The sequence below is a fragment of the Cydia splendana genome, chromosome 1 (genome assembly GCF_910591565.1).
Source record: "Cydia splendana chromosome 1, ilCydSple1.2, whole genome shotgun sequence".
NCBI lineage: Eukaryota > Metazoa > Arthropoda > Insecta > Lepidoptera > Tortricidae > Cydia > Cydia splendana.
In genome coordinates this window covers 5,329,617-5,349,134 of record NC_085960.1, presented here as the reverse complement: position 1 = coordinate 5,349,134, position 19,518 = coordinate 5,329,617, and the positions used below count along the sequence as shown (strand labels likewise).

The 19,518-nt window shown below is 34.9% G+C and overlaps 1 protein-coding gene across 2 annotated transcripts in view; it reads left to right on the top strand.

Annotated features, from left to right (window-relative positions):
- The first annotated feature begins 909 nt into the window (after positions 1 to 909).
- The window catches only part of LOC134790164 (CDC42 small effector protein homolog), a 63,136-nt gene continuing 44,527 nt past the window's right edge, over positions 910 to 19,518 (top strand). The window contains exon 1 of one of the 2 annotated variants that reach the window (XM_063760980.1): positions 910 to 1,159. The gene's annotated coding sequence lies outside the window, so the exon portion shown is untranslated. Of the gene's footprint in view, positions 1,164 to 19,518 lie in introns of both variants that reach the window. The other variant, XM_063760988.1, reaches the window with a different exon arrangement.

Genomic DNA, 19,518 nt, shown 5'->3' with positions numbered 1-19,518 from the left:
TTTTATTTATAACCGACGCAAAGGCCAACAAGCTAATATAATTTCAGTTTAAATAGGTATTTTAAATTAGTACTCAGGTACTAGTTTACTTTATAAATGCTAATTATTAATTTAATAGGTACTCAACATTAATTATTTTATGTACATATATCGAATATTTATTATATTTTTACCAATCATACGATCTGAAGGAGACCGAGATGGTCGCAGCAACAGCGCAGGATAGGGAAAAATGGAAAAGACAGACAAGGAGAGCTGACCCCATCTGATGGAAAAAAAAGCTTAGGAGAAGAAGAAGAAGAATCATACGATTGGTAAAAATATTACAATATCAAATGATGCTATCAAATACTTTGATAGCAGTTTAATTTAAAACTAAATTTACGATTATGTTCGAAATTGAAAGTTAAGCACTTAACCACAAAAGTTCGAACCTCGTTTAACCGGTTACGAGGAACATAAGAAACATTAGCCCTCTGAATATTTGGACAACCATCTAACGTTACCAAAAAGCGTAAGAATGTGTGATGTCATCGCAAGCACTCATCGGCTTGCCGTTCAACCGCAACGTCCGCAACGGACAACGTGTCCTTTCGCATTTTCTCCAAGGAACCGATGCACATGCACAATGCCACATGTGGAGCGAAACTAAACATGTCTTCAAAACCTCACATTAATATCACCCTTAATATAAAGAAGTGAAGTGCTAAGTTGGGGTAAACATAGAGTATAATAAGACCTTTATATCTTCGATGGCAGCTGGGCTGCTGTTATAACAGCTTCCCAAACGCGAGCGAGCATTTACCTCAAAATAACCAGTATAAACCCTGACCTTAAGATCTCTAGCAACTACGAGTAGTCAGAGACCTTACTTAATATTGGTTTTACTGACAAGAATGCTGGTTTGCGGTCGGTAGGCGATTACAATAAACTCCCGGTTAAGGCGACCGGTGCGAACTTCACGCAGTTAAGTCAGTCACTGGGGGAACCGCGCGTAGAAAGCACGCGCTTTACGCCTCGCCAGTTAACTTTACAAACTTTTTAACTGCATAACAATTTACTGAACAAGTTCCTGTGACAAATAAAACAATAGTGCTGATATCGTGTAATATAATATTGGATTAATACGAATTTAAAGCGTGGATTTGCGTTTCTATATGTAAGTATGTATATCGATTTTCTTTGCTGTTTATTTCTTGAAGTTAAAGGCAACGTAGGGGCCTAGGGGGTATGTATATTAGTTTGATTGTTTCTCTGATTGGGGCTATGGGAATGCTTGGGTCGCGATTCCGTTAAGTTGTGCGATAGTTTTTTCAACTCGTCTGACTGCCTCGTACGCGGGCAAGCCGGTGAGAGCATATTAATTTCTCTTACATGAATATGTATTAATAGTCGTTCTGCTTTGTCGTTTGTGGGCAAGTTATGTCCTTGTTTTGACCGCAAACACATACTGGAAACATTTGAAGTTGCACGTTAGTGATAAGTGTCTGCGGTGTGTCTGTTCCGAGTATTCAATACCTAAACGTGACTTTTAGCATAGGGGCTGTCCATAAATTACGTCATCGATTTTTGACGATTTTGGACCCCCCCCCCCCCTATAATCATCCAAAAATCATGCTTCAAATGACCCCATTTCCTCCTACTTCATGCTACCGTCATCCGATGTCCAGACCCCCCCCCCCTAATTTGAAATGACGTAATTTATGAATAGCCCCATATGGTCAATACTCGTATATTCAGTAGTCAACAGGGACTATTTTTAATTACATTTTTGTGGTAGAGACGGCTGAATGACAACCGATAAGACATTTTTTTCTTATAAAACAACACAATACTGATTGAACTCAATTATTCGATGCTCAGCGTCATATTGTTTACTCTTATTTGACTAACTGGTTATTCTTATCTGAAAGTTGGTACCAACCTACTATATATAACAAGTGCTTTGGGCATAGTGTAGGTGTGTGATGGGTACACACAAACAAACCCTTACAGTTAACTATATCGACTCTTCGGAGCCAGGGCCTTCCAGTATCCTAATAAAAATGCCTGTAAACCCACCACAATGTGTATTTAACGACATGTTTTCCTGAAACAAACACCAACGCTGACCACAGTCCACAGCCTTGTAGTAAGTACCTATATTTGTCGACGCCTTAACCACATCTCCGGACCACGCCATCTAATACTCCGGTTCTAAGAAGTATAAATATAATGCTAATTAAACTTAACAAGTCAACTTAAAAACATAAAATATAACGTAACTTCTACGGCTCTGACGATGACGAATCTAACTAACGAAGCAGTCGAAATGTTAAAATCCATTATATACTTAGAGGTACCTTTAATAGAACTCTACCTACCTATATATAAACTCATTTTCCTCTTTGATAGTATTAATTACAAACGAATCGTATCTACATCGAATTTAAACTATAGTGAGACATACTAACTTTAAGCTAATTTTCACTCACGTATTAGACCTAGACCGTTGGAGACCTAGGCTCTCCGAAACATGTCGCGCGAGTGACAAAAAATACGTGAGTGAAACAGTAATTAGCTTAAAGTTGGTATCTACATCTACAATTTTATACTTATTTTTCCCTGTAGCAAAAATATCTAGGTATGCATAATGTTACAAACATTTTTGCTAGTAACTCTCGTTGTTAGGGGCTTAGATATTATCAAAAGCATCAAGTTAAAAACAAAGCGAGGCGCAGGGTGAATTATTTTTTTTTATTTATCTAAGGAATAAAATTATAATTATGATAAACTTGGGAAACTAAAACATCCATTTAGTCTTTATATATCAAGTTTTATTAATAGTTGCTTTTATTGAATTACTTGATCTGTATTGGAGGAACATAATAAGGATATCCTCTGTCCCAAAGTCCCAAACGTGGCTCGATTGTTAAGAATCACGGCCACTGGCTGGCATAGTGACAACGAACGTACTAAACGCTCTAACTGATGTACTACTCTATTTGCCTTTGGTAGCTTTTTGGTGATAATGGTTTTGGTATATACATACGATTAGCAATGGTGAGTTGATAGTTTTGTAAAGAAAAAGATGAACCATTTAACTGAATTAAGCTTAGGTCTTCTTCCTCCAAAAACTATTAACCTTACAGAGTTTTCACATTGTCCGAACCGATATTGAATGTCTTATTTTCTTACAGGTACTTAGATTCTTACAATTATGTTACTTTATTTTATTATTTTGCATAGAATTCTCTCAAATAGGCATGTATGGTAGGTAGGTACCATAGTATCTTATTCAAGTGCTAATATCTCAATTTCATTTGATCGATAATATGCAAAACAACACCCATGTTTATCTTATCGCTATTGTAGGCTTCTGCGCACATACGAATTGCAAATTACCTACATGTTGTTTTCCATAGAGTATTTACATCTGCATGTTTTCTATGCTTATCACACAGATAATCAGCATGTTTGTGGGCAACAACGTCAACATGGTTTTTAAACTGTTTATTATGGCGTTATGATTTCTGAATAAACGCGCCACAAACCTCAATATTGCTTAATCGTTTGTCTTAATCTGTTATGTTGACTTATGTATTCGTAAGAAAGGGATAAACCTTAAATTAACTACCTATTTGAGGCTTGTAAAGTTTTATGAATAAGGTAGTTATACTGCATTAAAAAGTTGAGAACTGATAGAGCACTTGTATAATAGTAGAGAAGATATATCCTTTGGGGTCAAAATAATTCCCACAAAGACTGGGTTTGATGTTTTTAGTTCTTTGTGTGTATCTTTTTGACATACTAAAAATATATCAAAATATATGCATGCAAAACGCATTTATTGACATTTGAAATTTGAAAAATCAAAAAAAATATTAAAAATCGTGTGTGGTATCAAATGAAAGGAAATTACACGCTACAAAAGGTTGTGAATTTGATTTTACAAAACAAAAATAAAAAACAAAGTGGTGGCTGAAAAACTGAAGATTTTTCAATGTTGAAAATTATTTCCTAGATTGAAAAATAAACTAAACTAGGAATTTACGAATAGCCCCAAAGAAAAGAATATTTAATTCATAAATACCTATTTTTAATTATATTAATATAATATGGAAAATATAGGCTCTATATTCATTTAAAACGTGTCATCAATAAACTGAACGCAGATCAGATCAAAGGAGGTGCTTGGCAGAATATAAAAAACAAAAAACTATTGTAGACTGGTCATATTTTTGTAAAAATCGATTTTGACTGGCAAATTATATTACTTTATGGCAACCGGTTTTTTTACCCTAATTAGACCCCGCTGAATCCGAATTTGCTCGATCGAATTCTTGACCGGAAGTGAGATATTGGATATTAAAGGTCCCTTTTTTTAGTATGTCGTAAATAACTCTTAAACGGTGGCGCATAGCAAAAATGTTCTTATACATAAGTAATCTGCATAAAATTGCCTACAAGAAAGATTCAGTACAATTTTTCGCTAGGATCAATATTCAAAGAGATATTAACGCGGTAAAGTTAATTATAATCACTTCTTAGGTCCCCTTTTTTTAGTTTTTCGTAAATAACTCGTAAACGGTGGCCAATATAAAAAAATGTTGTGAAATGTTAATAATCTACACAAAATTTTCTACAAAAAAGATTCAGTACACTTTTCGCAGGTATTAATATTTCAAAAGATAATAAAGAGGGAAAGCTAATTAGAATAAATTCTAAGGTTCCTTGTTTATACTTTTTCGTTAATAATTTGAAAAGTATGACTCATAGCAAAATAAAACTTATACATAAATAATGAACATAAAATTTCCTACAAGAAACATTTTGAACACTTTTCGCTAGGATCAATATTTAAAAAAACAAAGCAGCGGGTCAGTTAATTATAACAAATTTTAAAGTCCCTTTTTAGTTTTTCGTAAATAACTCGTAAACGGTGTCCCATAGCAAAATAGGTTTTGATGAATAAATAATCTTCATAAAATTTTCTCCAAAAACATTTTAAACACTTTTCTCTAGGCTCAATATTTAAAACGATATTAAAGGAAGAAAGTTAGTCACAATCAGTTCACAGGTCACTTTTTTTAGTTTTTCATAAATAACTCGTAAACGGTGGCCCATTTGAACATAAAATTGTCTACAAAAAATGTTCTGTACACTTTTTCGCTACGATCAATATTTAATGAGGTATTAAAGGGGGTAAGTTAATTATAATCAATTTCCAGGTCCCTATTTTTAGTTTTTCGTAAATAACTTGTAAACGGTGGCCCACAGCAAAATAGGTCATACTTTACAAATTATTTACGAAAAACTAAAAAAAGTGACATGTGAATTGATTGTAATGAACTTTCTTCCTTTAATATCGTTTCAAATATTGATCCTAGAGAAACAAGGTCAATATGTTTTACGTAGAAAATTTTATGTGGATTATTTATTTATAAAAACCTATTTTGCTATGGGACACCGTTTACGAGTTATTTACGAAAAACTAAAAAGATACTTTAAAATTTATTATAATTAACTTACCCGCTGCTTTGTTTTTTTAAATATTGATCCTAGCGAAAAGTGTTCAAAATGTTTCTTGTAGGAAATTTTGTGTAGATTATTAACATTTCACAACATTTTTTTTTATTGGCCACCGTTTACGAGTTATTTACGAAAAACTAAAAAAAAAGGGACCTAAGAAGTCATTATAATTAACTTTACCGCGTTAATATCTCTTTGAATATTGAACCTAGCGAAAAATTGTACTGAATCTTTCTTGTAGGCAATTTTATCCAGTTACTTATGTATAAGAATATTTTTGCTATGCGCCATCGTTTAAGAGTTATTTACGACATACTAAAAAAAGGGACCTTTAACACATTCAATACCACTAAGTGCTACGGGTTACGCTCGTAGCGCGTAGCCACGGTTTCGTCGTATGTAGCGCGTAGTCGCTACGAACAGTGTACCCGACAGTCGGGTTCTTGGTGTTGAATGTGTTAATATCAAATATCTCACTTCCGGTCAAGAATTCGATCGAGCAAATTCGGATTCAGCGGGGTCTAATTAGAGTAAAAAACCCGGTTGCCAAAAAGTAATATAATTTGCCAGTCAAAATCGATTTTTACAAAAATATGAATATGATTTTTACAATAGTTTTTTGTTTTTTATATTCTGCCAAGCACCTCCTTTGATCTGCGTTCAGATTATTGATAAAACTTAATAAATTAATATAGAGCCTATATTTTTATATAATTAAAAATAGGTATTCATGAATTAAATATTCTTTTCTTTTACACACATATTTCAATGTAGGAAATAATTTTCAACATCGAAAAAAAAAATCAGTTTTCAGCCACCACTTTGTTTTTTATTGTTATTTTTTCTTAAAGTTGGGGGGTGAAAATAGATATTTTTTACGTGAGGAGCGAGCTGGACGATTACTACACGAAAGCCTTATTTTAGATAACAAAGTAGGAGAATCGATTAGATTATTTATAATTTTAAATAAAATTGTCGCATCAGTTAAATTGCGTCTGTTTTCTAAAGATAGAAGTCGGTTGTGCTGTAGAGATTCCTGGTAACTTGAGTTAATACAAAAATTGCGATAGTTGAGTATTTTAATAATTTTTTTTTTGGAGCTTTTCTATTCTAGATTTATGGCACTGGAAGTAAGGGCTCCATACAACACTACCGAAGTCTAATATGGATCTTACAAACGAGAAGTAAAGTATTTTTATTGTTTTGTTGGTTTTAAAGGGTTTACTGAGTCTATTGATGCGGTGTATGAAAAAGCTGAAAAGGGATTGCATAAGATAGCTACGTGGTTGAGTCATAACTTACTAACTCTTAACAGCGATAAAACTAATTATATATGTTTTTCAAAGTATGCGAACACACAGCCACCTATTGATCTTAAAATAAAAATACACATATGTAATCTAGATAACACTCAGATATGTACCTGTCAAATTATTCAAAAGGTCTCCTCTACTAAATATCTGGGAGTTTTCTTAGACCAGCGGCTCTCCTGGCATAACCATATCGAATACCTAAACGGAAGGATCAGGAAGCTCATTTGGCTGTTCAAAATCCTTAAACATGTTGCGTCTACACAATTACTCACCCAAATATATGTCTCACTTGCCCAGTCAGTTGTGACGTACTGTGTTCCCATCTGGGGTGGAGCCAACAAAACCAAATTCTTACAGGTCGAAAGAGCCCAAAGATGTCTGCTCAAAGTAATATTTTACCGTACAGATATCCGACTTACGAGTTGTACAAAGAATGTAATTTATTATCTATAAGAAAGCTTTATGTTCTAGGATGTGTCACAAAATTACACACAACAATAAAGTACAATACTAGTGCAGTAACTCGTAGGAGAAAGCGCAAAGCCTCTAACAAACTCTAAATTTGCCAAATGACAGTTCTACCATCAATCTGCTAAGCTATATAACACCATAAACGAGCAACTCGATATCTACCCACAGCAACTATATGACTGTAAAAAAATCGTTACTGAATGGCTAAAAATTTTAACATACAAAGAAATTGAATCTATCTTGCAATAAAATTAAAAAAATAAAATAAATAATAAAAACAACACATAGACACATGAACACACACACACACACACACACATGAACACACACACACACACACACACACACACACACACACACACACACACACACACACACACACACACACACACACACACGCAAGCACACTAGCACGCATACGCACACACGCATATTAAATAGAAATTTGTCAAAATGCATGGTAAATTGTATTAAAATTTGATTTAGTTTTTATTTTAAAGTATCTTACCTTATATTAAGTATAAGATTAAGACTTAGAGAATTATGGTAAATCTTTGTAACAAATGGAAGAGCGGAGCCTTCTGGCACAAGTATTTGTTTACTTAAAAGAAGGTTCTTGTTTTAGTTCTAGTTAAAATGTATTATTGTGTAACCAATAAATCATTTTTCATTTATTGATGAGGCCTAAATTTCTAAATGCTCTTTGAACTATTTTGTCTATATGTGCATTAAATGATACCTTGTCATCCATTATAATACCTAAATCTCTAATATTAGTTGCACGTTTAAGTGTATTATCACAAAGGTTATAGTTGAATATTATTGGATTTATTTTACGGGTATAAGTGATGACAGAGCACTTATCAGCATTTAAAAATAATTGATTTTGTAAACAGTATGACGACAAAGCTCTAAGGTTATCCTGCAAGTCCCAACAATCTTTGATTGAGGTAACTATTTTAAATAGCTTGGTGTCGTCAGCATATAATAAGTGATTGGAGTTATTAAGTGTTGTGCCAATATCATTTATATAAATTGTAAATAAAAGGGGCCCCAAATGGGATCCCTGAGGAATACCAGAGGGCACGCTAAGATAATTAGAACGGTACCCTTTAACACATACGGCTTGATTACGGTTACGTATATATGAGTCGATCCATCTCAGAAGGTTGCCGTGCACACCGGCGTTCAAAAGCTTGTTTATGAGCAGATCATGATTAATTTTATCGAAAGCTTTTGAAAAGTCGGTGTACACGACGTCCCCCTGTTGGTTTCTGTCCATAGCTTGGAGTATAAAGTCTGTAAACGTCAACATGTTGGATTCGACACTCCTACATTTAAAGAAACCATGTTGATGTTCAGATATGTGGTGTTTCAATGCTGCAAATAATTCAGTAGTAACGATTTTTTCAAAAACCTTGCCTTGTACGCACAGTTTAGAGATCGGTCTATACTGGTCAATATGTGCCTTACCCTCTGTTGTTTTGGGTATGGGTGTTATTAAAGAGGATTTCCATATGCATGGAAATATTCCTGTTTTTAGAGAGAAACGGAATATATACGTAAGGAGCAACCCCTGTAGTGTGTTAATGTCTATCTAAAAATCATCGCTGATGTGTAATGACGATATTAAATGCAAAAGCTTTGTTCTTTTTCACTTGAATAATTTAACGCGGTGTCCGATCTTAGTCAAACTCACTTATACCGAATTTTAAACTGACTAAGGAAGGATTTAACATATTCAATACAGTACTCCTAACTGTAACGCAAAATTAGCATCTAAACGACACGGAATAACCTAAGTGGACTAAGTGATTCTAACTCGCGATTTACCAGAATTAGCTTGAATAAGTACGTCAAATGATTCTCAAGTGTATTCCCGCTTGACAAGCCGGGTTGTTGACTGAGTTTGAGATGGCTATGGTATTGCGGATCCCATAGTCACGAGAAGGTGCCCATTTTTTGCTGGAGTTCATTGTCCTCAACATAGTGATTCATGGTAACTATTCAATGTGTGTACGTTTCCTTTGGCAAACGTTAGTAAATCATGCTAACATTGTATAGTTAAATACATAGTTATTGTATATTATCTTCAACATATTATACTTTTTCGTGTGTAGAGTTCACAAAAGTACCTATTATAAATTTACCTATAAGAGACCTCATTATGAGCAGACGTATATAGAGTCCCGGTACCCGGTAAAAATCAAACAAAGGTACATAGTTGTGACTGCCTATTTACATTAAAATTTCCAAAAAATATTTTCTTTAGTATCGAATATTAATATTCAAATAATATTTCAATATCCAGAGGGGAAAATGGATTGCGTTGGTTTGGAGAAGTGGTCGCTTTCCTCCTAAAATTAACACAACGTATTGTCGATATTAAACTTTCGTGAGACATATTTTAAATTGTTTATACGACAACGGATTCACTCACTTGAATTTCTAGCCAATAGCGACTAAAAATTCAAGTGAGTGAAATCGTTGTCGTATAAACAATTTACAACGTATTGTATTCGTAAATATAATAAATATATAATACTTATATCTGTTTGCTTTGCTCTGCACATATTTCTTAGTAGCTCAATATTGCGTAAACAAAGACCAAATTACCGACTATTTGTCAATTAATAAAAGGTTGGTTCAGTATTCGTGTCGCGCGCATGCGTGCTCGAAATTCGATACTGTTTGTTTCGAAACTGTTACGCTGACAAGACATGCAGATAAATGCAAGGTGTTTTAAAAACAGTGTTCACCCGTATTTTACTCTCAGTAGGAAATTAGATTGAAAAAATTGTGAATTGCTAAAACAATTTTTTATACAAATGTATAACTTACAAAAACGATTCCTTTTGTCAAGGTGGACAGGGTTTCAATAAACACCTTGTAAATTTAAAGTAGGTAGCATTCTGTCAGTAACTTGAGCTTCGTATTTTGCGAATATAACGGAAAGACCCTATGATAAGCGTAGTTGGACGAGGCTGATTTATTATGTCAAATTTTCGATTTAAATTTCTATGGTATGAACTTTATAATTATTGAAGACATACCCGCCTCGGGCCTCAGCTTTTTGTTTGTACCCACTTATTGACAAACGACTAGCTGTACAATTAATTGACATTTGAGCATGTTTAAACACGTGCTATCTTTACGAGAAATTAAAGATTTTTACGGCCCGATTCGAACTTTAGGATACGTCAAATGTTACAGCTTGTACGATGTGGATTAGATATGTCAGTGTCAAATGTGAGGTCAAATAAAAATGTCACTTTTGACGCTGACATAGGTATCTAATCCATATCGTATCTACACGTAATATTTGACATAATTGTCTTAAAGTTCGAATCGGGCAGCTAATTCTAGCCAACAGATGATTTACAGTACTTATCCTCTAGCCGCCATACCTATAAGAAGGTCTCTCGTTCCATTACGGCCGCAGCCTAGATGTTAAGAAATTGTTTTGCTATTCATCTTTTGTTTACCTTGTCGTCATGTTAAATATTACGTTTCTATTATCTTGTAATACAAATATGTAATATTATAATTGCTAAGCATAAAATAAATGGATTGGTACCTGTGTTGAAAATAAAAAGTAAGGACGGTGAATCCTGACCCACCGTGATACAGTTCACACTAGTACGGGGGTCAGATGACACTTACTTGCCATTTGGTTTTGTACCATAATACAATGTAAGTTATGTAAGTAGTTTAAGCACCTTTATTAACTCAATAAAATATCTTTATCTTTATCTTTATCTTTATTATATTTTAAACATTTATTTTGACAAATCTTAAACGCACATGTCATGGGAAGTTTTGATTTCTGGGCAACCAGCTTAAAGCCTAATTCAACATTTTTCAACAACAACAAAAACGTTAAAGGTATAAATAAATATTCAAGTAATGCCAAAGTGTCAGCTAGCAACAATATAACAAAGTGATTATGTAGGTATTCTACCTAAGCGTTTTATTAAGTTAAAAGTACCTTGGCTCTTTAAATGTGTCAAATAATAACTGACAAGGTTTTAAGGTCCGGCCAAGTAGTGTAGTAAATGAAGCAAGTTGTTGTATGGAGACCCATGCATTAATTTCTCAGTCGATGAAATTTAGCTTGGTTATTGTATAGTATGAGCCGAGACTAACATTATAAATATCCAAAAAAAAACACTCCTAAGTTAGGTAAAAACACAAATCTGATTATATATTGAACCGAGTAATTCCTCAGTCCAAAATTATTTTACAAAATAAGTTATTTGTATCAGTATGTGATACTAGAAAAAAATCTAAAAGTTTTGTCAAACATGAGAATATTTTTTTATGATACTTCCTTTTTTTGACGCTCATTTTCATCGGAAAATTGCTCTGTCATTTTTTTCTTCTTATATGATCTTAGAATATAATTTGGCGCAGTGGGTAAAAAAATCCAAAAAAAATGCGTATCGAAATGTATGTATTATAGAACTATTAAAAACTGAGAGTGGAAAATTTTTAGATTTTCATTTTCTAGGTATAAACCGGCAATAAAATGGCATTCCAGTGAAAAAATTAGACTGAGCAATTTTCCGGTCCAAGACACGCTAAAAAAATTTATTTTATTAATACTGGTATTTCTGCTGGGATATTTTTTTGATATTTCATATATTGTTGCAATACGTTACATGAATATGTCTGGTGAAGAAAGTTTGAACGGAGCATTTTTCCGTAAAAAGATATTAACGATTTAAGACTTTAGGTATTTACTTTAATTCTATTATTATTATTCTTTGGAAATTTATACAATACTTTTTATTTATTGATACTTTATCATACTGTAAAGTTTTTTCTGGCTGAGGAATTACTGCGGGGTCCACTACCTTTATTTACTACACTAAAGAGTAATATCTAAATTAGCAATAGAAATCTAATCTTTTTGACAAGGACAACTTACTCGCTATCATTGTACAATTTAAATAATCATTTTTTTACGCAAATCACTTATTTACGGGTATTTAAAAGTGTTTCTGATACTTTAAATTAAACCAAAGATTTGCACCGAACTTGAGTATTAAGTAAATACTTAATAGTGCAATTAACAGCTCAAAACAAACCGTAAATAATCAAATATAATAATTAAATACTTATTTCTTGCTACGTGACAGGCAAGGCCTTCGTAAACTATTAAATGAGACTATTGATATCGCATAAAGGTACTTTTAAGAAATTCGTTTTCGTCTTCGAATAAGAGAACAAAACTTTAAGGGGTACCTATGTGACCTTGGAGAGAAGATGGCCCCAAGGTGAGAAATACCAAAATTCCGGAAGAACGTAATTGCTACACAAGTGTTAATATGACCAAAATAAACATGCACTTAAATAACCATTAAGCAGTAATTTGTATAGACCTGTAGTGAACTCATACGGTTTTTGGTGATGGTTATAACAAGGAAACAAATATTATTTTGTTCCAATTTAATTCGTACTAAGGTAATTAAGTAGGTATGATAATTATTACTATTAAGTCTTTTCGTCGGTTAATAAGAATTAAGGAAAACAATAAAATAATTAAAACATCCGGAGTCGATAAACTGCGGTTGATTCGAAAAAATATTTTTAGCCATTTTCATTATCATTATCACCTTATAAAACAAAGTCTAGCGCCGCGTCTGTCTGTTTGTATCTATGTATGTTCGCGTCAAATTCAAAAGCTACTGAACGGATTTTCATGCGGTTTTCACCTATCAATAGAGTGATTCATGAGGAAGGTTTAGGTGTATTAATTTGTAAATGTTTTGTGTTACCCGTACGAAGCTCCCGTGAGACTCGAACATGTTAAAATTATTTTGAACGGGCACACGTCGCACGCTCGATGAGTAGGGACCGTGCAGTCGTCGCTCCAGGTGAAGATCCTCAAGAATAAATCGAAACATATCGAGCGTTTGTTCGACAATACATTTTAAAGTTTACACCTCGTCGTGACTGTCGTGTGATAGAACGGCTCAGTACTTAATAAAAGAAATCGAATCAAAACAATGAAAGTGTTTAACTATTGCACAGTACCCACAATAACTATTGATCCGCGCTCACACGATCCTTCACACAGTATGTAAGTTTTATTATATGTCGGTATTGTTGTTGTTATCGTTAGCAGAGGTTAGCGCGACATCCCAAGTTTAATAACATTCATATATTAAAATTAATGAATGAGGTGTGAGCTCTTGTTCACATTCGTTTCCGCACAGTACTTATTTAGTTTGTTACTGACGCTACTGAACTACTAATCTCGAAGTACCGTAAAATTGGGAGCCTACCGAGAAAACGAAAATTCGTTTAACCCAGGTATCTGGCTCTCTATACCGCTTTTGCTTAGAACGATAGAGAGGCAAAAAGACTAACGAACGAACGAAATTCATCCGTCTGGTTCAACTGAGTGTTCGACTCGATATGCTTATGGTATGGAACATACAGCCACAGCCAAGTATATTAGTTATATCTGCGGCTACAATAGCTGGGAGCTTGTGACGTGCATTATTATCAACCATTGTCACCTGCATGTGACGTCAAATGGCAGTTCACAGTTCACACAACATTATACTTATACATTAAGACGTTATAAACTAAAGAGCATTAAGTATCATCGATCAGATTATTTTACACGCATTATAATTTTAAGAGTTAGCACAGCGTTTATATACGCTGAATCAAAAATACTTCATGGTACAGGTCATGGCATAGTTCTATAATCAACATAAACTATGTAACTTTCCTTTGTGAATAAGTAAATATAAGTAAGTAAGTACCTAATTACTTATTGTATTCAAAAATTTCAAAGTAGATATCATAAGTAGTTGCTGTAGCTTAGCAGTAGGTATATTTGCCTTAGCTTATTTGTACCTACCTACATAATAATTGCGTAAATTTTTTGTTGAAATATTTGCCGACAAACCTACTTCAGTAAGTCAGCTACACAAAAACTGTAATTTAGTCATAACATAAGCTAACCGCTTAGCAGAACGTATTACAATCATTCTCATTGGATCAGCACATCTTCTACAATAGGCCTGCGCTCTCTACTGTCAACACACGACGTTCTTTGCTCACTGACTCATACCAACGACCACTATACGAAGACCTTCGATCATCTTACATTAGCCCTTATCATTATAGAAAAACCTAAGACGGCGGGAGATGCGACAGGTCTATGTAGCTGGTTGCCATATGAAAACAAGCTTCGAATTATCTTGTTTGAATTTCGTATGCCGTACGTCGTTTGTTTTATCGTCCTTTTGTTGCTACATTCGGTTAGCGTATGCTAGAAGGATGTCCAATGATTACTAATGTTTTTATTATAGCAGATACTCACAGCAGAAAAAGGACCTATCCACAGTGCAACTTGCAAGAAATCGTAACCAAAAAAATCGTTGGATAGGCAATCAGAACCATATATGTATAACTAAAATACTTTGATTATCTAAGTATCTATTGATTTATTGAGATTTATTGGTAAAGTCAGTCCATGAAAAGTCTGCAGCGGATTTGATAGCCCACGCAGTGCACGTGTTATTTTAAACGTCAAACTTCTATGAAATTATGACGTATAAATGACACTTGCACTGCGTGGGCTATCAAATCCGCCGCAGACTATTCTTGGTCCGACTCTATGTAAACAGTGACAGAATTTTTACAAAATTTTGTTTTTCAACTGTCAATAGCCCGATTTTTTGTGGCCCTTCTTGTGACTGGCCAAATACTCTAATGAGAACTTTTACGCACTAAATATTGCAGAATATTATTTCTTCATCTCGTCTCATATCTATTTTTACGTTCGACTGTACCAGGATCGCGATTATTACAAGTTGATGGCGGTAAAAAACGGACGCAATCTACACTTTGTGACCCGTGACTTTTACACTTTCTAATGACCGGTGCTCTAACAAGTAACAGTTCAGGTTGTAACTAATTCTAACCTACGCAACCACTTATCTCGCCAAACCCTGTAAGGCAAAAGGAACCTTACTCTATGTTCAATATAGTTCATAGTTATGATCGGTATAAATTCCACGCGAGAGGTTCGAGAAGTGGTCAATATAACTCGCAGTTATGGTGTCTGGTTGGGGGCATGATGAAAATTACTGTTATCGCATCAATTTTTTGTCGCGTCCGAAACGGTTTTGTAAGAACCTCGTTTGCTCTGTAATGGTTTTTAGTGTGGGTTTTGTAAAGTCTCAAATCAAAATAAGACAACGTCTACAACCCAGATTGATGTTCAATCAATCCCCCAGATCATGGCGTATTCACAAAGCAGTTACATTGGGTTTAATTTTGTCATTATCCACAAGAATAACGTATTATTTTCCGTGGAAATTGTCGGTTAGTTTACTCTCCACAGCTTTCACACGTTCAAACATAACTTCGTAGCGCTGCGCTGTAGAGAAAATGAACAAAGAAATAAACAAATGCTCATTTATCTTAAGGATCAGAACTTGCAAAAGCAGCGAGTTTGCTTTCACACGACAGGCCTGAGCTGCATACCTCTCACATATCAGTACTATCAGTAGCCGACCTTCCTAGCCTAATATGTTCGTCGGCGAACCCAAAGCCCCAAAAGGGCGGCGGAGCGTGCGCGGGTTCCCCGCTATTTCCAGCGCTTTGATCTCGCAACCGGATTCCTCCGGAATTGCCCGCGTTTCGACATACTGCAGCACAATCGCAACGTCTGCTCAGATTATGACTCGCATTTATTAGCATTTGAAGTACGAACAGGATAGTCTAGTCCGTTCCGGAACTAGACGCGTCGTACCTATACGCAATTATGTTTTTTAGACGTTGTATTATCGCTCTGTGTAGAACGATGCGTCAACGCAAATATTTTTTGTGTCTTACGATTTAATCTTTTGTGTGCTAAGGTCGATCCTTCCAGATGAGATGTTAAGAATTTTCGGTTTTCGAAAACTGCGATAGTCAAGTGTGCATTTACCTGAACTTGTAAAACTGTAGATAGATAATTTTATTTGTTAACCAAAAAAATAAATCAAATATAATTTTTCTCGTCTTTCTTCAATTTTTTTTTACACTTGCATGTAAACCTTTGAATCACCAATTGTAACATGTCCAAAAAGATGGAATTTATCTAACAGCCAGTGGACCTACTTTCAACAGTTCAGCAGAATGGTTGTATCAGAAGTCCATCTGACCAGGTTTATTCAACAGATAGCTTCGGATTGCTTAATCGAAAATATCCTTCGCTCAGCAATGAACGATAACAGATATGTAAAGTTAAAAATACAGGTCACTGGTCATATCCTATATTTCAACGCTCCAACATTTGTAACTATGAATCTGTTTACCTTATTTATATTTACGGAGAAGCCTTGCCAACAGGGGCGTATGCGTGCGCTATCTCTTGTTGACAGAGTGACTCAGTTAATACAAACTAGATGAATGGAAACGGGGACAGCTTGAACAGGCTGACATCACGAAGGCTGACGCTATTGTATTACAAAAATACCGTGCCACATCGTCTTGACTCATTCATTACTTAAACATGCACATTCATTTTGACAAAAAGAACAACGGTTAAGTGTTTTCCCTTCAAATATCACCGACGCGACGGTCATGCATAGGTGTATGCATACATACTATGATCTTTTATACAAGATGAGGCATACACTAACATATCAAGCGAAAAAAATGATGCCAACGCTATCATAATACATTTGAATAATTGCATACATAGGTAGGTATATCTATATGTACCTGCTACAGTTAACGTGGACAGGACCCACGAATTTTAGATAATTATTTAAAATGTTAATGTTTATGAATAAGCAGTATACGGGGTGCCTAGCCAAGGTGACACCAGCTACTGAATAGTCCCACATCCACTTAGCGTGAGATCCACCATGGGAACGCGCTCAATGCCTATGGCGCAAGAAACCCCAGACTAAAGACAAACTAATTAGAAAGACTGACAATCTGACGTCACCGCGAGCCTCTTATTAACTTATTATCTTATTTATTTATTGAATACTAGCCTAGTTTAAGTTTTCAAACTAAAGAGTCCTGGTCTTATAAAATAATATATAAATAAAATAAATAAATATTATAGGACATTTTTACACGAATTGACTAAGCCCCACGGCAAGGTGCTAATACACGACCAATAAAGACATGCAATGAGTACAATTCTAAGAATCACACCAACACAACAACACATTCTTCTGGTAAAGGATTAAATTTATATGTTTGAAAATAGGTATAAATTAATGTGTTTTTAATTTAATCTTGTCTAATGGCTCCGGCTCCGGCCTCCGGCAAACCGTTAGGCAAATATACATAAGATACGAAGATATGTTTCTGGAAAATTCATTCCCTAGTCATTATTTTATACGATTTATGCTGACACCGAATAATTAGCCAGTTGCTAAAGTCTCGTGAAGTCTCGTACAGGACATGGTCCACAGTCTGTAATGACACATAAACTGAGTTATATTCAAGATTGCTATCAATCTCAGGTACCTGGACCATTTTGATATGTTTGTTGCGATCAAAGAGCCTAACAAACCAATGTATATAGAATTCAGACCTTAATGTTACAATGATGAGATGTGTTTTAGCTTGAAAGACTATTACTCTGCAATCTGCATTATTCACTAGTCTTCGCGCAGACACAGCAGTAGGTTGGTACACCAAGAATGCACACTATTCTCAACCCTATTCAAATATACATAAAACCTGTTATTGTTATAACAGAGTGTGTGTAGTGGAAGAAGAGCACTAATGTGGCGTGGTAAGGTCAGCAAAATGGAAATTAAATTACAAATCCGATTACCTTACTTGTGTGCATCCATGCAGCCGTGGCATTAGTGGGCGCTGATAAGGAATAACTTGGAAAGAAAAATGCTCACTCGACGTTTTGATGTAAGTACATTACATTGCAGTAACTATACAATATACATACGTAGTCAAGCCATCGACTTTTGTGTTTAAAATCGCAAAATTAGACTTAAAGAATCCGTAAGGTCTGGAATATTATTTTATAGAGTAGTAATCTAGATATTTTTCAGTTTTGTGGCATCCGTTACTGCTTCCTACTGGCTTGCCGATTGTAAAATACAAAGGTCCAGGTTTTAAAGAAATCGAATACCTAGCCACAAATATTCTACATGCTTACTCTTGCTCATGAAATGTTTTTCGCACCACTGTTGTCTTTTGAAACATAAATATTCCACTTTATTTGAGTCTGATAAATGAATAAAAACTCCTCTTACCAACATTGTCACACCAGATTAGCGCTAGCGATTACGCATTTTGCAGTTCAATGACAAACAACTTGAAAGTACTTGTCAATGCTCGTATTTTCTTTAGATCAAGGTCTAGTTTTGCATAACCGAATTGAATTCGTAAATTGTTAGAATTGTACTCATTGCATGTCTTTATTGGTCGTGTATTAGCATTGCTTGTGCGAGTTCTGGGCAGGACCAGTGTAGGTACGGATGCGGTCGAATTAAAAATATCTACGCGGACAAACTGGTAAAATACATGGTGTGTCTGACCATGGGGCTTTAAATCCAGGGCTTGATTTTACTCGCTAAACTGAGCTACTTTTACTATGGGACCAACTCTCAAATTGGGGAAAAATTTTTGGCTTTTCCATAGAAAACGTCAACATTCTGATCAGCAAAAATGAAAAAGTAAAAATTTTTTTCGGAATTTCGGGGTTGGTGCCATAGTAAAAGTAGCTCAGTTTAGCGAGTAGAATCGAGCCCTGGATTTAAAGCCCCATGGTCAGACATACACTGTATCAATGAACTCGACTTTATAGTTAAGGCAGTAAGAGCGTTCAAATATTGTCGTCTAAACTGAAGCTCGATTGTATTGGAATATGGCCGGTAATATTAAAAGTAGTTTACAAGTGTCCTTTTGCGCACCTTTGGAGTGGCGGTATAAGTTATTTCCTAGTCCACAAAGCTGTCAACACCATGCATACGGGGACCAACATATTTTGAGCTTCCTGTTCCAACAGTTGGTACTAGTCCAGGGCTCCAAAATATTAGGGACGTTCACTATAGCGTGGGAGTTTTTCGTTGGCCTGTCAATCTGGCATCGAATAACTGCGTTTACCTGCTGGGGTCCTAAAGGACATGACCAGACGTTGCATTTCAAACAGATGACCGATACCCATACACTTTTTTTTACAAAAAACTTCAAGAGAAATTCTAGTAGCCCGCCCCCAAATTTCATT